At 44.1% G+C, this 8,070-nt stretch overlaps 1 protein-coding gene across 2 annotated transcripts in view; it reads right to left on the reverse strand.

Annotated features, from left to right (window-relative positions):
• The window catches only part of HIVEP2 (human immunodeficiency virus type I enhancer binding protein 2), a 111,744-nt gene extending 103,883 nt beyond the window's left edge, over positions 1–7,861 (reverse strand). For both annotated transcript variants that reach the window (XM_009319110.1, XM_009319109.1), the window contains exon 1: positions 7,765–7,861. The gene's annotated coding sequence lies outside the window, so the exon portion shown is untranslated. The remainder of the gene's footprint in view (positions 1–7,764) is intronic.
• Between the last annotated feature and the right edge of the window lie 209 nt (positions 7,862–8,070).

Consider the following 8,070-nt stretch of genomic DNA (forward strand, 5'->3'; position numbering starts at 1 on the left):
GAACTTAGCTCAAGTAACATGAAATGTTAATGTTTAGGAACAAGGTAGGTGGAGAGGAGGAGGAAAGAAGACATTCATTATTTGATGTAGAATTCATTCAAAAGCTTCTTTTCACAGCCAGAACTAAAATTTCCATTCAGCTGTTTATTTCTGGTAGCCTAGATAGCTTGAACAAGTGGAAGAAGAGGGATCTACCTGCCTGTGTGGCAACAGCCCTTCCTCAGATACCTCCAGAGAGAACCGGACACATGTTTCTGACTGCCAGTCTTCAAACGCAGGATGGGTAATTTTCCTCGGGGATATTCATACTGGCTTTAGGCTTCCAGCCAAAGTGCACAGAAGAGATCTGCCTCCAACCACCCACTCTGGTGCCTGCAGCAGCCTCCCGATGTGGCCCCGCTGCTCCCCACCAGCCCCCAAAGCCTCTACATGGAGAATGTCACAAGTTCTTGATGCTACAAACTTAGCAGCTACTATTTAAAATTGGCTGGACCAGTGTATGAAATTAATCTTTTAATACAGTGTTTTCTGTATTTTTTTCTATTCGTATCAATCTGAATTCTCCTCCCTCAACACCTCTCCCACTTCATGTATTTTAATTTTCTTGCTCTTTTTTTTTTTTTGGTCTACATTACATCTGAAAAACAACTTTTCCTTCATAGGCACCAGAGCATCATCTCTTTCCTGTGTTGTGCTCTTCCCAGCCCCCTGTTGTTTCTCTGCTCGCCCTTCTGCCTTTGCTCTGTTTCCTCACTCTTCCTGCCCTTGATTTCTCTCCTCCTTTTCTTCTTTCTTTGGTGTTCCTCTTGGTGCTTTCTCTGCATCCTTCCTGCCAAGCTGAATGAGGTGCTCCACTGGGAAGGTGCTTGCAAACAGCAGCTAGCCTGTTTGGAGGGTTATGCCAGGTCGGGACACCTACACAGGAATCTTTTACCTCCCTTACTATGCTGTTGGCTAGAGTGATTCCTCCTCTTCATTCAGGGTTGTATACACAGTCCCTTTGTCAAAAGTCAGGAAAATGAAGGCGCCACATAATTTGGAAAGCATATGCTAGTATTTAATGAGCTACCTCTGGTTTTTTGTTTGGGGGGGGCTGTGCAGAAACTAGAAGCCACAACAACAACAAATTTGGGAGAGTGTCAAATGGAGCATTAGCAAGTAGCTCAGGCTTACCAGTGCTGCTCTCCCTCAGAAAGTGGCTGTTTAAAAATGACACCTTCTTACTTTGCAGTTCTGCTGCCTCGAGGGTGAAATCCACCCCTTTGCAGCATGCCAGGACAGGGTCATTTAATCATTTCAATTCTGTTTATTCCCTTAGAAAAGATTTACCCATGTTGCACTGGTCCCCTGAACAGGGACAAATTTCCCCCAAGTAGAATCTCAAAGACAGGGTTCCCACTTCAATGAAAGTAAGCCTTGTTTTTAAGAAAAAAAAATATTCCTGTTGCTAATCGGAAAAAAAAAAGGATACAGATAAGAGAGAGACGAATTTATTTCTCCTGGCACAGCAAGAGGAGAGTGGTTGACCAGCTTCCAACTGCAGAGCTATATTCTCTCCCCAGTTAAACAGAGAAACCTTGCTGAAATCTATAGGCCAGATCCACTGATATATTCTGGCTGTTTGGCCTGTTTTAGCAATGCAAAGCAGCTGTAAATCCAGTTTAACTTGCCAGTTTCTGTCAGCTTTACCATGCCAGATTAGCACTGCTGTTAGCCTCAGAAATACCAACATCTGGAGGTTCCCCCACCGCCCAGTCTGACTTCAAACCTTGGAAATCTGCAATTCATCCACCCATCAGCACAGCTGGCAGGACCAGCCTTAGGTAGTTCTTCACCCTGAGCAAAATACATTTGTCACAATCCCCCATCCTACATCCACGCAGCCAACTGAGCAGATCAAACAAAATTCACGTAATGATCAGCTCTCGGTTATTCCCTGGCCGATTGCCCACTTGCTCCGAAGGGTGACTCCTGACCCTGTCTGGGAGCAGGTGCCTTCCTAGCGTGGGCCTGCAAATCTGAGTCGGCTGGCAAAACAAAATACGCCGTTTCCTCGCACTTTTATATTTCTTTGTATGTCAGGAAACAGAGCTCAGTCTTGTTTCCTGGTCCTCAGCCAGGGGAGGTGGGGGAAACTGGAGGTGGATGTAAAGAAAGGCAGAAAGAGGTCAGATCAAAAAGATCAAGGAAAATAATAATAATAAAAAAAAACAAACACTGCTTCACTCTGCTCTGTAAAGCAGCACATCTTAGAAAAAATACCCCCCCTGAAGTCTTTTTCTCCAGGGATACACAACAGTCTCAAGAATTAATAGCATTTTTTTGCAACATTCAAGTGCTGCTGCATTTACAGTCTTATAAAAAAAACCCAACAAAACAGCCTCTTCATTTGCTTTTTGCCTGAGAAAAACACATGTAAAAAAGAACTGGAGAGAACTGGGGGCGAGGGGGGGGCTAGGTATATTCATGTCAGATCTGATTTTCTAAGAACAAAGGCATTACTTTATATATAAATAAATAAATGGGAAACATTCAGCATGTTTTATTTTTCCCCAGCTCACTCCCAACCCCTCACTCTGAATGCATTAATACATACACCTTCAGCAGAATCGGGCTCTTCGTGTTGCCATGGAACTGAAACCTTTGCAGTTTAGATGGTGATGTACGCCAGGAAGCATACTGTTCTTACACTTCCTATAACAGAAGCAAAATCACTGCATAGCATTAACTCCCTTAGTATTTAAGGCATTCGGTGACTTTCTTGTCTGCTCGTCTTCACACAGAGTTTGCTTTTTCTATCTTGCCACATGCAAATGAAACACATTTGACATAGCTATTCTCGTCTTCGTGAACTCAATAGCTCATGCTGAGCACATTATAGAAGGTCCACAAGACTATGGACTTTCCCTTTTTAATAAGAGGCTGTTTGCAGGCATGCAGCAGCTGAGACAAAGGCTGGAGGAAGCATACATATATGAAATATATGTGGACACAGCAAAGTATTATATATCAAGGTAGCATTTAAGGAAATTTTTGAAACCTAGTTAACATATTTATTGCTAACGCTCTTGACACTCCTGAATATTCTTTCGTACCCATTTGTCTGGACAACCAAATTACAGTATAAAGCTCCTGCAGCAGGCACCAGATCTTTCCATACGTTTTTTTTATAACCTACGCTGGTGGGCTTTCAATGGTGAGCACAGCTCTGGGCACTTCAGTTAGAGAGAAAATTAGTCAGTACAACTCTGTCATCTAAAGATTCAGCCTACGGTGATTATCTTCAGCAGATCTGAGCTTTTTGCCAAAGCTTCTGAAAATGGCTGTACAGACATTGCAAATACATAGATTTTTATGTTCAAAGCAAAAATAGGGTACACAAATATTCAAGTTCATGATAAAAAGAGTACCATAATAAACAAACAAACAAACAAACAAATAACCATTCGTGTACGTAAACATTGGATCTGTACCTGTAGAAACAGCTGGAAGCCAGTCCATGGTCTCAAGCCAGCTTGAGGCTTTTTTGTCCAAACTTAAATATTTGCATAGTATTAAGCTTAAAATTAAAGCATTTGCTGAAGAAACTTGCTGACTTGCGTATATGGAAAAACAAGAGGGAATTTAGCTTCCCTGCACACGGGGGCAGATTCTTGGGATGCTTCCTCCGTCCCATGAATTCCTGGACAGCAGAGAGACAGACAGACTAGCAACCAGGGAATTCCCCTCTCGCTTTCCGGAGGATTTTGTGTGCAGGCTGGACAGAAAGGCAATAACCCAGGTAGTTATTTTATGAAGAAGGCGTCTGTTGCTTAGGTGCCTGCCCCTCAACCACCTGCTAACACTCCTTCCTTGTAGCGTTGTCCCCAGCACAGAAAAGATCCATTCACCCAGCGCCTCCGTCCGAGCAGGTTTGCCCAGTCCCTGTGCCGCAAGCAACCTCCTCCTGGCCAGCAGCTCCCGGCGGCTGGGTCAGCCTGCCGGCCGCTAGCGAGCTCTGCCAGCTCACTGCCCCGGGGACACGGGCTGGGGACTGCTCGTAGAGGGGCTTTCTGAGGCAGGGTTTGGGCCCCGGCGTCCCCCTGCTTGCCAGAAAACACAAAAGCACCGCTGCATCTTTGTCTGTCTGTCTGCCTGGGCCAGAGCGAAGCGGCTGGTCCCCCGTTCCTGGGTGCTAGCGGGTGCACGCTAGATCCCGCAAGCGCCTGCGCCTTCAGGTCCCCTCTCCTTCCCTCCACCGAGGGAAGAGCCGTGCTGGCAGAATAAGCTCCCTCTCCTCCTTTCGCTGGCAGCAAGCATCTGACAGTCACACGTCCCCATCGCTGCGTCCATTACCTCGGGTTTACGTAAGGCTCTCGCCATCAGTTTTCTAGTTACAGGAAAATGTATATTGTGCTCTGATGAAAGGCCAGTGCAATGTCAAGAGCATTAAAAGGACTCCAGGGACTGATTCGAGTCAAAAGGGAAAGGATTTATGATGGTTAATAAAGTTAAATCTGCCAGAGTCCTGCTTATTCTTTCCAATTGCAGGTAACCAGATCTTTTAGGAAAAATTATTAAAATGTTGCAAGTTATTACTGTCCCCTTTGAAAGAAAACCTACGTTTTGCCGTGAAGCACCTGGCCAGGAGAGAGCCCAGCTCACCAGAGCACCTACGTTGACCTCGAGTAGGAGGGGAAGAGGGGACACGTCACCTGCCCATGCCTTGGGCGAGCAGCAAGGACCTCGGTACCAACAGATCTCTTCAGCACGTGTGTAACCCGAACAGTCCCCAGTGGGTCTGCAGCCTGACCGCACCTGTGACGCCAGCCTCCGGTTGACAGCTGGGACAGGGCTGGGACTTCCACCCACCGTCGAGCACCACACCGCGCCTCCGCGAGGGGCACAGGCAGATGGGGAAGGAAAGCTTCCCCCTCTGTCAGCACTGCGCATCCACATGGGAGAAGGACGAAGCAAAGAAGGAAGCTCTTGCCTCTCATTCACGGTCTGGTGTCACGTATGCACCTTCTGCTGAAGAATGCAACCTAACTGGACTCCATAGGACTGCTCTGAAACTTGTTTTAAACGCTTTATAATCTAACATGCCCAAAAGTTGACATAATTTTACAAGACGTTAATGATTTTCCACATTGAGATAACAACACCGGGAGAGGGCAAAGGAAAGTGGAGGGCCAAATTTAAAAAAAAATGGGAATTTTGTATCCATATCTAAATTACATGCACTTTATTGGATCTCAAGTTTTCATTTTTCTGCCACTTAATAATCACAAATACGTTATATATGCCCTTTCCATTTTGTCATTCTTTCACTATATTACATCAAATTTAATTTCCTGTGGAAGTGTGTAATCTTTTCAGCTGTGACTGTCTCAGAAGCTTTTCTGTAATAAGCAGAGCCTCGTCCTCTGACAGCCTGATCTTTTATGAGCTGTGCTCCTGCAGATTAGTTTCCTGAAATGTTTGCAATGCTATATGAGAACTGGCAAAAGAGGAAAACCAAAATAACACCCGAAGGAAAAACAAACACGAAAACCCTCACTTCCTTCTGACTCCTGCACTCACCGGTCAAAGGAAATTTCATTTTGATTTGGGTAGATGGCAAATCTGTGAAGGTTATTACCGCGTTCAGAAGAAGCCTCACAAGGTGCGAGACAGAGCATCCCTTGCTCTACAGCTCATTAAAAGCACGGCAGCGAGACGGCTGCTTGCTCTTTGTGCCCAGGGAATATGGAGATCTGCAAGCAGTCACCACTCCGACAACCGCCTCTCCTCGCCACCTGCCCTCCGCTCTCTGAGAGGTCCTCTCCACTGGCGAAAAGCTGCATTCCGCCAAAAAAGTGAAAATGTCAACCAAGACGCATTCATGCTTTTCATGACGAGATACCTGTGACAGCAGGAAAGCAGACCAGCTGGCCTGCTGGGTCCTTTCCAGACCTCTGCCCCTGCAGAACGTAAAACTCATCTTCTTCAAACCAGCTTTCCATTACCAATGCTCCCACACACCCCAAAACAACTTATTTACAAAAACATATATCAACAAACAATTCTGATCATTTAAAAATGAATCAACTCAGAAGAAACAAAAGCAACAGAGATTATTATTGCTATATCGCTCCTGAAAAGGTGCTTAGCTATGGATGATAGAGGAGACATCTGAACAAATGCATAGAACAAGTCTGCAAAGGGTTGCGTTAATGGTATTTGGCCAGCAGGGATTACTGAGGGTGGCTACACAGGCGTGCTAGAAGGCCTGCCAGCACAAGCAGGATCAACACTCTCTCACTTCAGTGGGAGATGTCGCCTCCGGGAGCTTCTCTTTGAACTGACCCAGAGTCCAGCCAGATTTGGAAACCTCTTTGCCATTCAGCACACAAGTTACCTGGGTTGTGAACTGCTCTCCCAAAACACACTGAATTGATCGATGAAGCATGACCTTTCTCTCCCTGCTCCCTGTAAGACTTTTATCTTGCTTTTCCTCTCTCACATCACTGATGTAGCAGCAAATCATTCACATTTCTGACAAACATTGTCTTCAAAATTATATATAAAAATACAGCACATTAAACCCAGATACATACTTTGGGAGCAAACAGTCATCTCTCCTCGTCACTTTATAACTTTTGAAGCTAGACAAGCATTTTCAATAATTGAGTCCTCTTTCAGGTTATTTTGGCAATCCATGTCCTTGTAATTCTGTTTTATGCTTATATCTTTAATACTTAATCTCTAAAAAGTGACTTATCACTAAAGAAAAAAAAATCCATGCAGGGAACATTACTTAAACGAAAGTCTCAGGTGTTACATGCAGTGCAATTCAACTCCCATCAACATGAAGAAATGTTTTTCCACCAGCTTCAGCGGGAGTTGCATCGGGGCCATAAATCAGATGAAGATGCTCCATGCTAACGGTTGTGTGGTGTGCTACGAACTGCTTCAGAACATAAAACAATGATGTAACCACTCTCATAAAAACAGTTTGCTCATGGTTTTACAGGACCTGAGTGTGTGTTAACAATTTCAAGCCAGAACAGTAGAAAAGAAAAACATGCCAGCTATCACTGACCTTACATTTTTGGCCTCGTAGGCCATAATTTAAGTAGCCTCCATTCACCAGATGTGGGTCTTAGTCTCCAATTCCTTATAAAGGGTGAGGAAAAAAGGCTCAATATATGGATTTAATTCCTATTGAAATCTTGGTCGAAGATGATGGGTGATGTAAAGCTAAACATCAAGGGAATAACTGCCATCATCTGGCTGAGTTTGGTAAAATGGAGTTAATTTACACTTCTTTAGGGATTCACTGGTGTGTGAAATTAATCTAATTTAGATTGACCAGAAATTGAAAATAGAGTGAAGGAGAAAAGCAGTTAAAGACCTTTCCTAAATGCAAAAATAGTACTACGTTAAGTGCAGCGATACAGTTAAAGTACAGAACCATTCACGCTACTGCTACCACCCCCTCCTACTTGAGGAAGAGAATAATAGTCTGTATATCTACATATCATCACTGTACCAGTACAACTGCATCCAAAGGAAACATTGGTAGAATGTTTCTACCAATATCTGTAAATAAATACAAGTTAAAACAGTTCACTATTCTGCATACAGACCAGGCCTAGCAGATAAACATCTGCTGGAATGGCTGGGTGTAATTGATTGTACATGTGGCTTAACATTTACTTCAATGACTTTTAGCACCTTCGTGTTGGTTACCACGTTGTTCCAACAAGCAATGGTTAATGTAAGATGCAGACGTTCACATACCGTATACTTATGAATAACTGGTTCCCAGAGATGTGGCAGTGATAACATTGTCATCGTACGATTCAAAGTAGCTCCTGTCGGTCACATATCAGAAGAGGGTCCCACCTGGAAACATAACAAATCCAGATAGTAAGTTCATCATATTCAGAGGTTTACATCCAGCTCTGCTAATAGATTTTTGTGTTTTCACATATTCCTCCACTACATTAACAGGGTCTGTGCTCTTCCCAGGCTTACAGGAAACATTTTGCTGTTCACAATGGCAAGTAAAAGTTTCCTGCTGTAGCCAAACTGTTTTGGCCCACT

This window comes from Pygoscelis adeliae, unplaced genomic scaffold, assembly GCF_000699105.1.
Source record: "Pygoscelis adeliae isolate BGI_AS28 unplaced genomic scaffold, ASM69910v1 Scaffold172, whole genome shotgun sequence".
Lineage (NCBI taxonomy): Eukaryota > Metazoa > Chordata > Aves > Sphenisciformes > Spheniscidae > Pygoscelis > Pygoscelis adeliae.